General features: G+C 48.6%; 1 protein-coding gene across 6 annotated transcripts in view; it reads left to right on the top strand.

Annotated features, from left to right (window-relative positions):
• Positions 1 to 20,000, top strand: part of LOC124128812 (low-density lipoprotein receptor-related protein 4-like) — a 110,710-nt gene that overhangs the window by 76,682 nt on the left and 14,028 nt on the right. The gene's annotated exons all lie outside the window — the stretch shown is intronic.

The raw sequence follows: 20,000 nt of genomic DNA, 5'->3' as shown, positions 1-20,000 counted from the left end.
CTGGCCCTACCTAAAATGTAATCCATCTTTACAGTGTTGTGTTACCTCCAGGCCCCACCTCGTACGTAATCCATCTTAACAGTGTTGTGTTACCTCCTCGCCCCACCTCCAACGTAATCCATCTAAACAGTGTTGTGTTACCTCCTGGCCCCACCTCGTACGTAATCCATCTGACCAGTGTCGTGTTACCTCCTGGCCCTACCTGGAACGTAATCCACCTGAACAGTGCTGTGTTACCTCCAGGCCCCACCTCGTACGTAATCCATGTTAACAGTGTTGTGTTACCTCCAGGCCCTACATAGTACCTTATCCATCTTAAGAGTGCTGTCTTACCTCCAGGCCCCAACTCGTAAGTAATCCATCTTAACAGTGTTGTGTTACCTCCATGCCCCACCTCGTACGTAATCCATCTTAACACTGTTGTGTTACCTCCTGGCCCCACCTAAAATGTAATCCATCTTTACAGTGTTGTGTTACCTCCATGCCCCACCTCGTACGTAATCCATCTTAAGAGTGTTGTGTTACCTCCTGGCCCTACCTAAAATGTAATCCATCTTTACAGTGTTGTGTTACCTCCAGGCCCCACCTCGTACGTAATCCATCTTAACAGTGTTGTGTTACCTCCTCGCCCCACCTCGTACGTAATCCATCTGACCAGTGTCGTGTTACCTCCTGGCCCTACCTGGAACGTAATCCATCTTAACAGTGCTGTGTTACCTATAGGCCCCACCTCGTACGTAATCCATCTGAACAGTGCTGTCTTACCTCCAGGCCCCAACTCGTAGGTAATCCATCTTAACAGTGTTGTGTTACCTCCAGGCCCTACCTCCAATGTAATGCATCTGAACAGTGCTGTGTTACCTCCAGGGCCCACCTCGTACGTAAACCATCTTAACAGTGTTGTGTTACCTCCTTGCCCCAACTCTAATGTAATCCATCTTAACAGTGCTTTGTTTTCTACAGGCCCCACCTCGTACGTAATCCATCTTAACAATGTTGTGTTACCTCCTGGCCCCACCTCCAACGTAATCCATCTTAACACTGTTGTGTTACCTCCTGGCCCCACCTCAAACTTAATCCATCTTAAGAGTGTTGTGTTACCTCCAGGCCCTACCTAAAATGTAATCCATCTTTACAGTGTTGTGTTACCTCCAGGCCCCACCTCGTACGTAATTCATCTTAACAGTGTTGTGTTACCTCCTGGCCCCACCTCCAACGTAATCCATCTGACCAGTGTCGTGTTACCTCCTGGCCCTACCTGAAACGTAATCCATCTTAACAGTGCTGTGTTACCTATAGGCCCCACCTCGTACGTAATCCATCTTAACAGTGTTGTGTTACCTCCTGGCCCCACCTCCAACGTAATCCATCTTAACAGTGTTGTGTTACCTCCAGGCCCCACCTCGTACGTAATCCATCTTAACAGTGTTGTGTTACCTCCAGGCCCTACATAGTACCTTATCCATCTTAAGAGTGCTGTCTTACCTCCAGGCCCCAACTCGTAGGTAATCCATCTTAACAGTGTTGTGTTACCTCCAGGCCCCACCTCCAACGTAATGCATCTGAACAGTGCTGTGTTACCTCCAGGCCCCACCTCGTACGTAATCCATCTTAACACTGTTGTGTTACCTCCTGGCCCCACCTCTAACTTAATCCATCTTAGAGTGTTGTGTTACCTCCTGGCCCTACCTAAAATGTAATCCATCTTTACAGTGTTGTGTTACCTCCAGGCCCCACCTCGTACATAATCCATCTTAACAGTGTTGTGTTACCTCCTCGCCCCACCTCCAACATAATCCATCTGAACAGTGTTGTGTTACCTCCTGGCCCCACCTCGTACGTAATCCATCTGACCAGTGTCGTGTTACCTCCTGGCCATACCTGGAACGTAATCCATCTTAACAGTGCTGTGTTACCTATAGGCCCCACATCGTACGTAATCCATCTTAACAGTGTTGTGTTACCTCCTAGCCCCACCTCCAACGTAATCCATCTTAACAGTGCTGTGTTACCTCCAGGCCCCACCTCGTACGTAATCCATCTTAACAGTGTTGTGTTACCTCCAGGCCCTACATAGTACCTTATCCATCTTAAGAGTGCTGTCTTACCTCCAGGCCCCAACTCGTAGGTAATCCATCTTAACAGTGTTGTGTTACCTCCAGGCCCCACCTCCAACGTAATGCATCTGAACAGTGCTGTGTTACCTCCAGGCCCCACCTCGTACGTAATCCATCTTAACAATGTTGTGTTACCTCCAGGCCCCACCTCGTACGCAATCCATCTTAACAGTGTTGTGTTACCTCCTGGCCCCACCTCCAACGTCATCCACCTGAACAGTGCTGTGTTACCTTCAGACCCCACCTCGTACGTAATCCATCTTAACAGTGTTGTGTTACCTCCAGGCCCTACATAGTACCTTATCCATCTTAAGAGTGCTGTCTTACCTCCAGGCCCCAACTCGTAAGTAATCCATCTTAACAGTGTTGTGTTACCTCCATGCCCCACCTCGTACGTAATCCATCTTAACAGTGTTGTGTTACCTCCAGGCCCCACCTCGTTCACAATCCATCTTAACAGTGTTTTGTTACCTCCTGGCCCCATCACCAACGTAATCCATCTTAACAGTGTTGTGTTACCTCCAGGCTCAACCTCCAACGTAATCCATCTTAACAGTGCTGTGATACCTCCTGGCCCCACCTCTTACGTATTCCATCTTAACAGTGCTTTGTTATCTCCTGGCCCTACCTCGTATGTAATCCATCTTAACAGTGTTGTGTTACCTCCAGGCCCCACCTCGTACGCAATCCATCTTAACAGTGTTGTGTTACCTCCTGGCCCCACCTCCAACGTAATCCACCTGAACAGTGCTGTGTTACCCCCAGGCCCCACCTCGTACGTAATCCATCTTAACAGTGTTGTGTTACCTCCAGGCCCTACATAGTACCTTATCCATCTTAAGAGTGTTGTGTTACCTCCTGGCCCCACCTCCAACGTAATCCACCTGAACAGTGCTGTGTTACCCCCAGGCCCCACCTCGTACGTAATCCATCTTAACAGTGTTGTGTTACCTCCAGGCCCTACATAGTACCCTATCATCTTAAGAGTGCTGTCTTACCTCCTGGCCCCATCACCAACGTAATCCATCTGAACAGTGTTGTAGTACCTCCTGGCCCCACCTCCAACGTAATCCATCTTAACAGTGTTGAGTTACCTCCAGGCCCCACCTCCAAAGTAATCCATCTTAACAGTGCTGTGATACCTCCAAGCCCCACCTCTTACGTATTCCATCTTAACAGTGTTTTGTTTCCTCCTGGCCCTACCTCGTATGTAATCCATCTTAACAGTGTTGTGTTACCTCCAGGCCCTACCTCGTACGTAATCCATCTTAACAGTGTTGTGTTACCTCCAGGCCCCACCTCCAACGTAATCCATCTTAACAGTGTTGTGTTACCTCCAGGCCCCACCTCGTACGTAATCCATCTTAACAGTGTTGTGTTACCTGCTGGCCCCACCTCCAACGTAATCCATCTTAACAGTGTTGTGTTACCTCCTAACCCCACCTCCAACGTAATCCATCTTAACAGTGCTGTGTTACCTCCTGGCCCCACCTCGTACATAATCCATCTTAACAGTGTTGTGTTACCTCCCAGCCCCACCTCCAACATAATCCATCTTAACAGTGTTGTGTTACCTCCTCAGCCCATCTCCAACCTAATCCATCTAAACAGTGTTGTGTTACCTCCTGGCTCCACTTCCAACGGAATACATCTTAACAATGCTGTGTTACCTAAAGGCCCCACCTCGTACGTAGTCAATCCTGACAGTGTCGTGTTACGTCCAGGCCCCCACCTCGAATGTAAATCATCTGAACAGTGTTGTGTTACCTCCAGGCCCCACCTCCAACGTAATCCATCTTAACAGTGCTTTTTTACCTCACGGCCCCCCACCTTGTACGTAATCCAACCTAACAGTGTTGTGTTACCTCCAGGCCCCACCTCCAACGTAATCCAACTTAACAGTGCTTTGTTACCTCCAGGCACCTCCTCGTACTTAAAACATCTTAACAGTGTTGTGTTACCTCCTGGCCCCACCTCCAACGTAATCCATCTTAACAGTGCTTTGTTTTCTTCAGGCCCCACCTCGTACCTAATCCATCTTAACAGTGTTGTGTTACCTCCTCGCCCCACCTCCAACGTAATCCATCTGAGCATTGTCGTGTTACCTCCTCGCCCTACCTGAAACGTAATCCATCTTAACAGTGCTTTGTTACCTATATGCCCCACCTCGTACGTAATCCATCTTAACAGTGTTGTGTTACCTCCTGGCCCCACCTCCAACGTAATCCATCTTAACAGTGCTGTGTTACCTCCAGCCCCCACCTCGTACGTAATCCATCTTAACAGTGTTGTGTTACCTCCTAACCCCACCTCCAACGTAATCCATCTTAACAGTGCTGTGTTACCTCCTGGCCCCACCTCGTACATAATCCATCTTAACAGTGTTGTGTTACCTCCCAGCCCCACCTCCAACATAATCCATCTGAACAGTGTTGTGTTACCTCCTCAGCCCATCTCCAACGTAATCCATCTAAACAGTGTTGTGTTACCTCCTGTCTCCACATCCAACGGAATACATCTTAACAATGCTGTGTTACCTAAAGGCCCCACCTCGTACGTAGTCAATCCTGACAGTGTCGTGTTACGTCCAGGCCCCCACCTCGAATGTAAATCATCTGAACAGTGTTGTGTTACCTCCAGGCCCCACCTCCAACGTAATCCATCTTAACAGTGCTTTTTTACCTCACGGCCCCCCACCTTGTACGTAATCCAACCTAACAGTGTTGTGTTACCTCCAGGCCCCACCTCCAACGTAATCCAACTTAACAGTGCTTTGTTACCTCCAGGCACCTCCTCATACTTAAAACATCTTAACAGTGTTGTGTTACCTCCTGGCCCCACCTCCAACGTAATCCATCTTAACAGTGCTTTGTTTTCTTCAGGCCCCACCTCGTACCTAATCCATCTTAACAGTGTTGTGTTACCTCCTCGCCCCACCTCCAACGTAATCCATCTGAGCATTGTCGTGTTACCTCCTCGCCCTACCTGAAACGTAATCCATCTTAACAGTGCTTTGTTACCTATATGCCCCACCTCGTACGTAATCCATCTTAACAGTGTTGTGTTACCTCCTGGCCCCACCTCCAACGTAATCCATCTTAACAGTGCTGTGTTACCTCCAGCCCCCACCTCGTACATAATCCATCTTAACAGTGTTGTGTTACCTCCAGGCCCTACATAGTACCTTAACCATCTTAAGAGTGCTCTCTTACCTCCAGGCCCCACCTCGTACGTAATCCATCTTAACAGTGCTGTGTTACCTCCAGGCCCCACCTCGTACGTAATCCATCTTAACAGTGTTGTGTTACCTCCAGGCCCTACATAGTACCATATCCATCTTAAGAGTGCTGTCTTACCTCCAGGCCCCAACTCGTAAGTAATCCATCTTAACAGTGTTGTGTTACCTCCATGCCCCACCTCGTACGTAATCCATCTTAACACTGTTGTGTTACCTCCTGGCCCCACCTCTAACTTAATCCATCTTAAGAGTGTTGTGTTACCTCCTGGCCCTACCTAAAATGTAATCCATCTTTACAGTGTTGTGTTACCTCCAGGCCCCACCTCGTACGTAATCCATCTTAACAGTGTTGTGTTACCTCCTCGCCCCACCTCCAACGTAATCCATCTAAACAGTGTTGTGTTACCTCCTGGCCCCACCTCGTACGTAATCCATCTGACCAGTGTCGTGTTACCTCCTGGCCCTACCTGGAACGTAATCCACCTGAACAGTGCTGTGTTACCTCCAGGCCCCACCTCGTACGTAATCCATGTTAACAGTGTTGTGTTACCTCCAGGCCCTACATAGTACCTTATCCATCTTAAGAGTGCTGTCTTACCTCCAGGCCCCAACTCGTAAGTAATCCATCTCAACAGTGTTGTGTTACCTCCATGCCCCACCTCGTACGTAATCCATCTTAACACTGTTGTGTTACCTCCTGGCCCCACCTCTAACTTAATCCATCTTAAGAGTGTTGTGTTACCTCCTGGCCCTACCTAAAATGTAATCCATCTTTACAGTGTTGTGTTACCTCCAGGCCCCACCTCGTACGTAATCCATCTTAACAGTGTTGTGTTACCTCCTCGCCCCACCTCGTACGTAATCCATCTGACCAGTGTCGTGTTACCTCCTGGCCCTACCTGGAACGTAATCCATCTTAACAGTGTTGTGTTACCTCCTCGCCCCAACTCCAATGTAATCCATCTAAACAGTGTTGTGTTACCTCCTGGCCCCACCTTGTACGTAGTCCATCTGACCAGTGTCGTGTTACCTCCTGGCCCTACCTGGAACGTAATCCATCTTAACAGTGCTGTGTTACCTATAGGCCCCACCTCGTACGTAATCCATCTGAACAGTGCTGTCTTACCTCCAGGCCCCAACTCTTACTTAAAACATCTTAACAGTGTTGTGTTACCTCCTGGCCCCACCTCCAACGTAATCCATCTTAACAGTGCTTTGTTTTCTTCAGGCCCCACCTCGTACCTAATCCATCTTAACAGTGTTGTGTTACCTCCTCGCCCCACCTCCAACGTAATCCATCTGAGCATTGTCGTGTTACCTCCTGGCCCTACCTGAAACGTAATCCATCTTAACAGTGCTTTGTTACCTATATGCCCCACCTCGTACGTAATCCATCTTAACAGTGTTGTGTTACCTCCTGGCCCCACCTCCAACGTAATCCATCTTAACAGTGCTGTGTTACCTCCAGCCCCCACCTCGTACATAATCCATCTTAACAGTGTTGTGTTACCTCCAGGCCCTACATAGTACCTTAACCATCTTAAGAGTGCTCTCTTACCTCCAGGCCCCACCTCGTACGTAATCCATCTTAACAGTGCTGTGTTACCTCCAGGCCCCACCTCGTACGTAATCCATCTTAACAGTGTTGTGTTACCTCCAGGCCCTACATAGTACCATATCCATCTTAAGAGTGCTGTCTTACCTCCAGGCCCCAACTCGTAAGTAATCCATCTTAACAGTGTTGTGTTACCTCCATGCCCCACCTCGTACGTAATCCATCTTAACACTGTTGTGTTACCTCCTGGCCCCACCTCTAACTTAATCCATCTTAAGAGTGTTGTGTTACCTCCTGGCCCTACCTAAAATGTAATCCATCTTTACAGTGTTGTGTTACCTCCAGGCCCCACCTCGTACGTAATCCATCTTAACAGTGTTGTGTTACCTCCTCGCCCCACCTCCAACGTAATCCATCTAAACAGTGTTGTGTTACCTCCTGGCCCCACCTCGTACGTAATCCATCTGACCAGTGTCGTGTTACCTCCTGGCCCTACCTGGAACGTAATCCACCTGAACAGTGCTGTGTTACCTCCAGGCCCCACCTCGTACGTAATCCATGTTAACAGTGTTGTGTTACCTCCAGGCCCTACATAGTACCTTATCCATCTTAAGAGTGCTGTCTTACCTCCAGGCCCCAACTCGTAAGTAATCCATCTTAACAGTGTTGTGTTACCTCCATGCCCCACCTCGTACGTAATCCATCTTAACACTGTTGTGTTACCTCCTGGCCCCACCTCTAACTTAATCCATCTTAAGAGTGTTGTGTTACCTCCTGGCCCTACCTAAAATGTAATCCATCTTTACAGTGTTGTGTTACCTCCAGGCCCCACCTCGTACGTAATCCATCTTAACAGTGTTGTGTTACCTCCTCGCCCCACCTCGTACGTAATCCATCTGACCAGTGTCGTGTTACCTCCTGGCCCTACCTGGAACGTAATCCATCTTAACAGTGCTGTGTTACCTATAGGCCCCACCTCGTACGTAATCCATCTGAACAGTGCTGTCTTACCTCCAGGCCCCAACTCGTAGGTAATCCATCTTAACAGTGTTGTGTTACCTCCAGGCCCTACCTCCAATGTAATGCATCTGAACAGTGCTGTGTTACCTCCAGGCCCCACCTCGTACGTAATCCATCTTAACAGTGTTGTGTTACCTCCAGGGCCCACCTCGTACGTAAACCATCTTAACAGTGTTGTGTTACCTCCTTGCCCCAACTCTAATGTAATCCATCTTAACAGTGCTTTGTTTTCTACAGGCCCCACCTCGTACGTAATCCATCTTAACAATGTTGTGTTACCTCCTGGCCCCACCTCCAACGTAATCCATCTTAACACTGTTGTGTTACCTCCTGGCCCCTCCTCAAACTTAATCCATCTTAAGAGTGTTGTGTTACCTCCAGGCCCTACCTAAAATGTAATCCATCTTTACAGTGTTGTGTTACCTCCAGGCCCCACCTCGTACGTAATCCATCTTAACAGTGTTGTGTTACCTCCTGGCCCCACCTCCAACGTAATCGATCTGACCAGTGTCGTGTTACCTCCTGGCCCTACCTGAAACGTAATCCATCTTAACAGTGCTGTGTTACCTATAGGCCCCACCTCGTACGTAATCCATCTTAACAGTGTTGTGTTACCTCCTGGCCCCACCTCCAACGTAATCCATCTTAACAGTGTTGTGTTACCTCCAGGCCCCACCTCGTACGTAATCCATCTTAACAGTGTTGTGTTACCTCCAGGCCCTACATAGTACCTTATCCATCTTAAGAGTGCTGTCTTACCTCCAGGCCCCAACTCGTAGGTAATCCATCTTAACAGTGTTGTGTTACCTCCAGGCCCCACCTCCAACGTAATGCATCTGAAGAGTGCTGTGTTACCTCCAGGCCCCACCTCGTACGTAATCCATCTTAACACTGTTGTGTTACCTCCTGGCCCCACCTCTAACTTAATCCATCTTAAGAGTGTTGTGTTACCTCCTGGCCCTACCTAAAATGTAATCCATCTTTACAGTGTTGTGTTACCTCCAGGCCCCACCTCGTACATAATCCATCTTAACAGTGTTGTGTTACCTCCTCGCCCCACCTCCAACGTAATCCATCTGAACAGTGTTGTGTTACCTCCTGGCCCCACCTCGTACGTAATCCATCTGACCAGTGTCGTGTTACCTCCTGGCCATACCTGGAACGTAATCCATCTTAACAGTGCTGTGTTACCTATAGGCCCCACATCGTACGTAATCCATCTGAACAGTGCTGTGTTACCTCCAGGCCCCACCTCGTACGTAATCCATCTTAACAATGTTGTGTTACCTCCAGGCCCCACCTCGTACGCAATCCATCTTAACAGTGTTGTGTTACCTCCTGGCCCCACCTCCAACGTCATCCACCTGAACAGTGCTGTGTTACCTTCAGACCCCACCTCGTACGTAATCCATCTTAACAGTGTTGTGTTACCTCCAGGCCCTACATAGTACCTTATCCATCTTAAGAGTGCTGTCTTACCTCCAGGCCCCAACTCGTAAGTAATCCATCTTAACAGTGTTGTGTTACCTCCATGCCCCACCTCGTACTTAATCCATCTTAACAGTGTTGTGTTACCTCCAGGCCCCACCTCGTTGACAATCCATCTTAACAGTGTTGTGTTACCTCCTGGCCCCATCACCAACGTAATCCATCTTAACAGTGTTGTGTTACCTCCAGGCTCCACCTCCAACGTAATCCATCTTAACAGTGCTGTGATACCTCCTGGCCCCACCTCTTACGTATTCCATCTTAACAGTGCTTTGTTATCTCCTGGCCCTACCTCGTATGTAATCCATCTTAACAGTGTTGTGTTACCTCCAGGCCCCACCTCGTACGCAATCCATCTTAACAGTGTTGTGTTACCTCCTGGCCCCACCTCCAACGTAATCCACCTGAACAGTGCTGTGTTACCCCCAGGCCCCACCTCGTACGTAATCCATCTTAACAGTGTTGTGTTACCTCCAGGCCCTACATAGTACCTTATCCATCTTAAGAGTGTTGTGTTACCTCCTGGCCCCACCTCCAACGTAATCCACCTGAACAGTGCTGTGTTACCCCCAGGCCCCACCTCGTACGTAATCCATCTTAACAGTGTTGTGTTACCTCCAGGCCCTACATAGTACCCTATCATCTTAAGAGTGCTGTCTTACCTCCTGGCCCCATCACCAACGTAATCCATCTGAACAGTGTTGTAGTACCTCCTGGCCCCACCTCCAACGTAATCCATCTTAACAGTGTTGAGTTACCTCCAGGCCCCACCTCCAAAGTAATCCATCTTAACAGTGCTGTGATACCTCCAGGCCCCACCTCTTACGTATTCCATCTTAACAGTGTTTTGTTTCCTCCTGACCCTACCTCGTATGTAATCCATCTTAACAGTGTTGTGTTACCTCCAGGCCCTACCTCGTACGTAATCCATCTTAACAGTGTTGTGTTACCTCTAGGCCCCACCTCCAACGTAATCCATCTTAACAGTGTTGTGTTACCTCCAGGCCCCACCTCGTACGTAATCCATCTTAACAGTGTTGTGTTACCTGCTGGCCCCACCTCCAACGTAATCCATCTTAACAGTGTTGTGTTACCTCCTAACCCCACCTCCAACGTAATCCATCTTAACAGTGCTGTGTTACCTCCTGGCCCCACCTCGTACATAATCCATCTTAACAGTGTTGTGTTACCTCCCAGCCCCACCTCCAACATAATCCATCTTAACAGTGTTGTGTTACCTCCTCAGCCCATCTCCAACGTAATCCATCTAAACAGTGTTGTGTTACCTCCTGGCTCCACTTCCAACGGAATACATCTTAACAATGCTGTGTTACCTAAAGGCCCCACCTCGTACGTAGTCAATCCTGACAGTGTCGTGTTACGTCCAGGCCCCCACCTCGAATGTAAATCATCTGAACAGTGTTGTGTTACCTCCAGGCCCACCTCCAACGTAATCCATCTTAACAGTGCTTTTTTACCTCACGGCCCCCCACCTTGTACGTAATCCAACCTAACAGTGTTGTGTTACCTCCAGGCCCCACCTCCAACGTAATCCAACTTAACAGTGCTTTGTTACCTCCAGGCACCTCCTCGTACTTAAAACATCTTAACAGTGTTGTGTTACCTCCTGGCCCCACCTCCAACGTAATCCATCTTAACAGTGCTTTGTTTTCTTCAGGCCCCACCTCGTACCTAATCCATCTTAACAGTGTTGTGTTACCTCCTCGCCCCACCTCCAACGTAATCCATCTGAGCAATGTCGTGTTACCTCCTGGCCCTACCTGAAACGTAATCCATCTTAACAGTGCTTTGTTACCTATATGCCCCACCTCGTACGTAATCCATCTTAACAGTGTTGTGTTACCTCCTGGCCCCACCTCCAACGTAATCCATCTTAACAGTGCTGTGTTACCTCCAGCCCCCACCTTGTACGTAATCCATCTTAACAGTGTTGTGTTACCTCCAGGCCCTACATAGTACCTTATCGATCTTAAGAGTGCTGTCTTACCTCCAGGCCCCACCTCGTACGTAATCCATCTTAACAGTGTTATGTTACCTCCAGGCCCAACCTCGTACGTAATCCATCTTAAGAGTGTTGTGTTACCTCCAGGCCCCACCTCGTACGCAATCCATCTTAACAGTGTTGTGTTACCTCCTGGCCCCACCTCCAACTTAATCCATCTGAACAGTGTTGTGTTACCTCCTGGCCCCACCTCCAACGTAATCCATCTTAACAGTGTTTTGTTACCTCCAGGCCCCACCTCCAACGTAATCCATCTTAACAGTGCTGTGATACCTCCAGGCCCCACCTCTTACGTATTCCATCTTAACAGTGCCGTGTTACCTCTAGGCCCTACCTCGTACGTAATCCATCTTAACAGTGTTGTGTTACATCCAGGCCCTACCTCGTACGTAATCCATCTAAACAGTGTTGTGTTACCTCCAGGCCCCACCTCGTATGTAATCCATCTTAACACTGTTGTGTTACCTCCTGGCCCCACCTCGAACATTATCCACCTGAACAGTGCTGTGTTACCTCCAGGCCCCACCTCGTACGTAATCCACCTTTACAGTGTTGTGTTACCTCCAGGCCCTACATAGTACCTTATCCATCTTAAGAGTGCTGTCTTACCTCCAGGCCCCAATTCGTTCGTAATCCATCTTAACAGTGTTGTGTTACCTCCAGGCCCAACCTCGTACGTAATCCATCTTAACAGTGTTGTGTTACCTCCAGGCCCCACCTCGTACGCAATCCATCTTAACAGTGTTGTGTTACCTCCTGGCCCCACCTCCAACTTAATCCATCTGAACATTGTTGTGTTACCTCCTGGCCCCACCTCCAACGTAATCCATCTTAACAGTGTTGTGTTACCTCCAGGCCCCACCTCCAACGTAATCCATCTTAACAGTGCTGTGATACCTCCAGGCCCCACCTCTTACGTATTCCATCTTAACGGTGTCGTGTTACCTCCAGGCCCTACCTCGTACGTAATCCATCTTAACAGTGTTGTGTTACATCCAGGCCCTACCTCGTACGTAATCCATCTTAACAGTGTTGTGTTACCTCCAGGCCCTACCTCGTACGTAATCCATCTTAACAGTGTTGTGTTACCTCTAGGCCCCACCTCCAACGTAATCCATCTTAACAGTGCTGTGTTACCTCAAGGCCCCACCTCGTACGTAATCCATCTTAACAGTGTTGTGTTACCTCCTGGCCCCACCTCCAACGTAATCCATCTTAACAGTGCTCTGTTACCTCCAGGCCCGACCTCGTTCGTAATCCATCTTAACAGTGTTGTGTTACCTCCTGGCCCCACCTCGAATGTAAATCATCTGAACAGTGTTGTGCTACCTCCTGGCCCCACTTCCAACGTAATACATCTTAACAGTGCTGTGTTACCTCCTGGCCCCACCTCCTACGTAACCCATCTTAACAGTGTTGTGTTACCTCCTTGCCCCACGTCGAACGTAAATCATCTTGACAGTGTTGTGTTACCTCCTGGCCCCACTTCCAACGTAATTCATCTAAACAGTGTTGTGTTACCTCCTGGCTCCACTTCCAACGTAATACATCTTAATAGTTCTGTGTTACCTCCAGGCCCCACCTCATACGTAATCAATCCTAACAGTGTTGTGTTACCTCCAGGCCCAAACTCCAACGTAATCCATCTTAACAGTGTTTTGTAACCTCCTGGCCCTACCTCCAACGTAATCCATCTTAACAGTGTCGTGTTACGTCCAGGCCCCCACTTCGTACGTAATCCATTTTAACAGTGTTGTGTTACCTCCAGGCCCCACCTCCAACGTAATCCATCTGAACAGTGTTGTGTTACCTCCAGGCCCCACCTCGTACGTAATCCATCTTAACAGTGCTTTTTTACCTCAAGGCCCCACCTCGTACGTAATCCATCTTAACAGTGTTGTGTTACCTCCTGGCCTCACCTCCAACGTAATCCATCTGAACAGTGTTGTGTTACCTCCAGGCCCCACCTCCAACGTAATCCATCTTAACAGTGTTGTGTTACCTCCAGGCCCCACCTCCAACGTAATCCATCTTAACAGTGCTTTTTTACCTCAAGGCCCCACCTCGTACGTAATCCATCTTAACAGTGTTGTGTTACCTCCAGGCCCCAACTCGTACGTAGTCCATCTTAACAGTGTTGTGTTACCTCCAGGCCCCACCTCCAACGTAATCCATCTGAACAGTGTTGTGTTACCTCCTGGCCCCACCTCCAACGTAATCCATCTTAACAGTGTTGTGTTACCTCCAGGCCGGACCTACAACGTAATCCATCTTAACAGTGCTGTGATACCTCCAGGCCCCACCTCCAACATAATCCATCTTAACAGTGCTGTGTTACCTCCAGCCCCCACCTCGTACGTAATCCATCTTAACAGTGTTATGTTACCTCCAGGCCCTACATAGTACCTTATCCATCTTAAGAGTGCTCTCTTACCTCCAGGCCCCACCTCGTACGTAATCCATCTTAACAGTGCTGTGATACCTCCAGGCCCCACCTCCAACGTAATCCATCTTAACAGTGCTGTGTTACCTCCAGCCCCCACCTCGTACGTAATCCATCTTAACAGTGTAGTGTTACCTCCAGGCCTCACCTCCAACGTAATCCATCTTAACAGTGCTTTGTTACCTCAAGGCCCAACCTCATACGTAATCCATCTTAACAGTTTTGCGTTACCTCCAGGCCCCAACTCGTACGTAGTCCATCTCAACAGTGTTGTGTTACCTCCTGGCCCCAACCTCAAAAGTAATCCATCTTAAGAGTGCTGTGTTACCTCCAGGCCCCAACTTGTACGTTATCCATTTTAACAGTGTTGTGTTACCTCCTGGACCCACCTCCAACGTAATCCATCATAACAGTGCTTTGTCATCTTCAGGCCCCAGCTCGTACGTAATCCATCTTAACAGTGTTGTGTTACCTCCTGGCCCCACCTCCAACGTAATCCATTTTAACAGTGCAATGTTACCTCCAGGCCCCACCTCGCACGTAAACCATCTTAACAGTGTTGTGTTTTCTCCTGGCCCCACCTCCAACGTAATCCATTTTAACAGTGCTGTGTTACCTCCAGGCCCCACCTCGTACGTAAACCATCTTATCAGTGTTGTGTTACCTCCAGGTCCCACCTCCAACGTAATCCATCTTAACAGTGCTTTGTTATCTTCAGGCCCCACCTCGTACGTAATCCACCTTAACAGTGATGTGTTACCTCCTGGCCCCACCTCGAACGTAATCCATCTTAACAATGCTGTGTTACCTCAAGGCCCCACCTCGTCCGTAATCGATCTTAACAGTGTTGTGTTACCTCCTGGCCCCACCTGAAACGTAATCCATGTTAACAGTGTTTTGTTACCTCCTGGCCCCATCTCCAATGTAATCCATCTTAACAGTGCTGTGTTACCTCAAGGCCCCACCTCGTACGTAATCGATCTGAACAGTGTGGTGTTACCTCCTTGCCCCACCTGAAACGTAATCCATCTTAAGAGTGCTGTGTTACGTCCTGGCCCCACCTCGTACGTAATCCATCTTAACAGTGTTGTGTTACCTCCTGGCCCCACCTCCAACATAAATCATCCGAACAGTGTTGTGTAAGCTCCTGGCCCCACTTCCAACGTAATACATCTTAACAGTGTTGTGTTATCGCCAGGCCCCAACTCGTACGTAACCCATCTTAACAATGTTTTGTTACCTCCTGGCCCCACCTCCGACGTAAATCATGTGAACAGTGTTGTGTTACCTCCTGGCCCCACTTCCAACGTAATCCATCTTAACAGTGTTGTGTTACCTCCAGGTCCCACCTCCAACGTAATCCATCTTAACAATGCTGTGTTACCTCCAGGCCCCACCTCGTACGTAAACCATCTTAACAGTGTTGTGTTTCCTCCTGGACCCACCTCCAACGTAATCCATCTTAAGAGTGTTGTGTTACCTCTAGGCTCCATCCCCAACGTAATCCATCTTAACAGTGCTGTGTTACCTCCAGGCCCCACCTCGTACGTAAACCATCTTAACAGTGTTGTGTTACCTACTGGCCCCATCTCCAACGTAATCCATTTTAACAGTGCTTTGTTATCTTCAGGCCCCACCTCGTACGTAATCCACCTTAACAGTGTTGTGTTACCTCCTGGCCCCACCTCGTACGAAATCCATCTTAACAGTGATGTGTTACCTCCTGGCCCCACCTCGAACGTAATCCATCTTAACAGTGTTGTGTTTCCTCATGGACCTACCTGAAACGTAATCCATGTTAACAGTGTTGTGTTACCTCCTGGCCCCATCTCCAACGTTATCCATCTTAACAGTGTTGTGTTACCTCCAGGCCACCCCTCGTACGTAAACCATCTTTACAGTGTTGTGTTACCTCCGGGCCCCACCTCCAACGTAATCCATCTTAACAGTGCTTTGTTATCTTCAGCCCCAACCCGTACGTAATCCATCTGAACAGTGTTGTGTTACCCCCTGGTCCCACCTCCAACGTAATTCATCTTAATAGTGCTGTGTTACCTCTTGCCCCGACCTCGTACGTAAACCATCTTAACAGTGTTGTGTTTCCTCCTGGACCCATCTCCAACGTAATCCATCTTAACAGTGTTGTGTTACCTCCTTGCTCCACCTCCAACGTAATCCATCTTAACAGTGCTTTGTTATCTCAAGGCCCCACCTCGTACGTAATTCACCTTAACAGTGTCGTGTTACCTCCTGGCCACACCTCCAACGTAATCCTTCTTAACAGTGCTGTTACCTCCTGGCCCCACCTTGTACGTAATCCATCTTAACAGCGTTGTGTTACCTCCTAGATCCACCTCCAACGTAATCCATCTTAACAGTGTTGTGTTACCTCCTGGCCCCACCTCCAACGTAATCCCTCTTAACAGTGTTATGTTACATCCTGGCCCCACCTCCAACGTAATCCATCTTAACAGTGCTGTGTTACTTCCAGGCCCCACCTCGTACGTAATCCATCTTAACAGTGTTGTGTTACCTCCTGGCCCAACCTCCAACGTAATCCATCTGAACAGGGATGTGTTACCTCCAGGCCCCATCTTAACAGTGTTGTGTTACCTCCTGGCCCCACCTCCAACGTAATCCATCTTAGCAGTGTCGTGTTACCTCCTGGCCCAACCTCCAGCGTAGTCCATCTTAGCAGTGTCGTATTACCTCCTGGCCCCACCTCCAACTTAGTCCATCTTAACAGTGCTGTGTTACCTCCAGGCCCCATCTTAACATTGTTTTGTTACCTCCTAGCCCCACCTCCAACGTAATCCATCTTAACAGTGTTGTGTTACCTCCTGGCCCCACCTCGTACGTAATCCATCTTAACAGTGTTGTGTTACCTCATGGACCCACCTCCAACGTAATCCATCTTAAGAGTGTTGTGTTTCCTCCTGGACCCACTTCCAACGTAATCCATCTAAACAGTGCTTTGTTATCTTCAGGCCCCACCTCGTACGTCATTCATCTGAACAGTGTTGTGTTTCCTCCAGGACCCACCTCCAACGTAATCCATCTTAACAGTGTTGTGTTACCTCCTGGTCCCACCTCCAACGTAATCCATCTTAACAGTGTTGTGTTACCTCCTGGCCCCACCTCCAACGTAATCCATCTTAGCAGTGTCGTGTTACCTCCTGGCCCCACCTCCAACCTAATCAATCTTAACAGTGCTGTGTTAACTCCTGGCCCAACCTCGTACGTAATCCATCTTAACAGTGTTGTGTTACCTCCTGGCCCCACCTGCAACGTAATCCATCTTAACAGTGTTGTGTTTCTCCTGGCCCCACCTCCAACGTAATCCATCTTAGCAGTGTCGTCTTACCTCCTGGCCCTACCTCAAACGTAATCTAACTTAACAGTGCTGTGTTACCTCCAGGCCCCACCTCCTACGTAATCCATCTTAACAGTGTTGTGTTACCTCCAGGCTCCAACTCGTACCTAGTCCATCTTAACAGTGTTGTGTTACCTCCTGACCCAACCTCCAACGTAATCAATCTTAACAGTGTTGTGTTACCTCCTGGCCCCACCTCCAATGTAATCCATCTTAAGAGTCCCGTGTTACCTCCAGGCCCTACCTCCTACGTAATCCATCTTAACAGTGTTGTGTTACCTCCAGGCCCCACCTCCAACGTAATCCATCTTAACAGTGTTGTGTTACCTCCTGGCCCCACCTCCAACGTAATCCATCTTAACAGTGTTGTGTTACCTCCTGGACCCACCTCCAACGTAATCCATCTTAACAGTGTTGTGTTACCTCCTGGCCCCACCTCCAACGTAATCCATCATAACAGTGCTTTGTTATCTTCAGGCCCCACCTCGGCCGTAATCCATCTTAACAGTGTTGTGTTACCTCCTGGCCCCACCTCCAACGTAATCCATCTTAACAGTGCTTTGTTATCTTCAGCCCCAACCCGTACGTAATCCATCTGAACAGTGTTGTGTTACCCCCTGGTCCCACCTCCAACTTAATCCATCTTAACAGTGCTGTGTTACCTCCTGGCCCCACCTCGTACGTAAACCATCTTAACAGTGTATTGTTTCCTCCTGGACCCATCTCCAATGTAATCCATCTTAACAGTGTTGTGTTACCTCCTGGCCCCACCTCCAACTTAATCCATCTCAAGAGTGTTGTGGTACTTCGAGGCCCCACCTCGTACGTAATTCACCTTAATAGTGTCGTGTTACCTCCTGGCCACACCTCCAACGTAATCCATCTTAACAGTGTTGTGTTACCTCCTGGCCCCATTTTAACAGTGTTGTGTTACCTCCTGGACCCACCTCCAACGTAATCCATCTTAGCAGTGTCGTGTTACCTCCTGGCCCAACCTCCAGCGTAGTCCATCTTAACAGTGTTGTGTTACCTCCAGACCCTATCTTTAACTTAATCTATCTTAACAGCGTTGTGTTATCTCCTGGCCCCACCTCCAATGTTATCCATCTTAACAGTGCTTTGTTACTTCCAGGCCCCACCTCGTACGTAATCCATCTTAACAGTGTTGTGTTACCTCCTGGCCCAACCTCCAACATAATCCATCTGAACAGTGATGTGTTACCTCCAGGCCCCATCTTAACAGTGTTGTGTTACCTCCTGGACCCACCTCCAACGTAATCCATCTTAACAGTGCTTTGTTATCTCTAGGCCCCACCTCGTACGTAATCCATCTTAACAGTGTTGTGTTACCTCCTGGCCCCACCTCCAACGTAATCCATCTTAGCAGTGTCGTGTTACCTCCTGGCCCAACCTCCAGCGTAGTCCATCTTAACAGTGTTGTGTTACCTCCAGGCCCTATCTTTAACTTAATCTATCTTAACAGTGTTGTGTTATCTCCTGGCCCCACCTCCAATGTTATCCATCTTAACAGTGCTTTGTTATCTCCAGGCCCCACCTCGTACGTAATCCATCTTAACAGTGTTGTGTTACCTCCTGGCCCAACCTCCAACGTAATCCATCTGAACAGTGATGTGTTACCTCCAGGCCCCATCTTAACAGTGTTGTGTTACCTCCTGGCCCCACCTCCAACGTAATCCATCTTAGCAGTGTCGTGTTACCTCCTGTCCCAACCTCCAGCGTAGTCCATCTTAACAGTGTTGTGTTACCTCCAGGCCCTATCTTTAACTTAATCCATCTTAACAGTGTTGTGTTATCTCCTGGCCCCACCTCCAATGTTATCCATCTTAACAGTGCTTTGTTATCTCCAGGCCCCACCTCGTACGTTATCCATCTTAACAGTGTTGTGTTACCTCCTGGCCTCACCTCAAACGTAATCTATCTTAACAGTGTTGTGTTACCTCCTGGCCCCACCTCCAACGTAATCCATCTTAACACTCTTGTGTTACCTCCTGGCCCCATCTCCAACGTAATCCATCATAACAGTGTTGTGTTACCTCCTGGCTCCACCTCCAACGTAATCCATCTTAACAGTGCTGTGTTACCTCCAGGCCCCATCTTAACAGTGTTGTGTTACCTCCTGGCCCCACCTCCAAGGTAATCCATCTTAACAGTGCTATGTTACCTCCAGGCCCCACCTCGTACGTCATCCATCTTAACAGTGTTGTGTTACCTCCCGCCCCCATCTCCAACGTTATCCATCTTAACAGTGTTGTGTTACCTCCAGGCCCCACCTCCAACGTAATCCATCTTAACAGTGCTTTGTTATCTCTAGGCCCCACCTCGTACGTAATCCATTTTAACAGTGTTGTGTTACCTCCTGGCCCCACCTCCAACGTAATCCATCTTAACAGTGTTGTGTTACCTCCTGGCCCCACCTCCAACGTAATCCATCTTAACAGTGCTGTGTTACCTCCAGGCCCCACCTCGTACGTAATCCATCTTAACAGTGTTCTGTTACCTCCTGGCCCCACCTCCAAAGTAATCCATCTCAAGAGTGTCGTATTACCTCCTGACTCCACCTCCAATGTAATTCCTCTGAACAGTGTTGTGTTACCTCCTGGCCCCACCTCCAACGTAATTCATCTTTACAGTCCTTTGTTACCTCCTGGTCCCACCTCGTACGTAATCCATCTCAAGGGTGTTGTGTTACCTCCTGGCCCCACCTCCCACGTAATTCATCTTA

This window comes from Haliotis rufescens, unplaced genomic scaffold (genome assembly GCF_023055435.1).
Source record: "Haliotis rufescens isolate VD_foot unplaced genomic scaffold, xgHalRufe1.0.p SCAF_2, whole genome shotgun sequence".
NCBI classification, from domain to species: domain Eukaryota; kingdom Metazoa; phylum Mollusca; class Gastropoda; order Lepetellida; family Haliotidae; genus Haliotis; species Haliotis rufescens.
The sequence above is the reverse complement of the archived record's forward strand: the minus strand, read 5'-3'. Positions and strand labels throughout refer to the sequence as shown.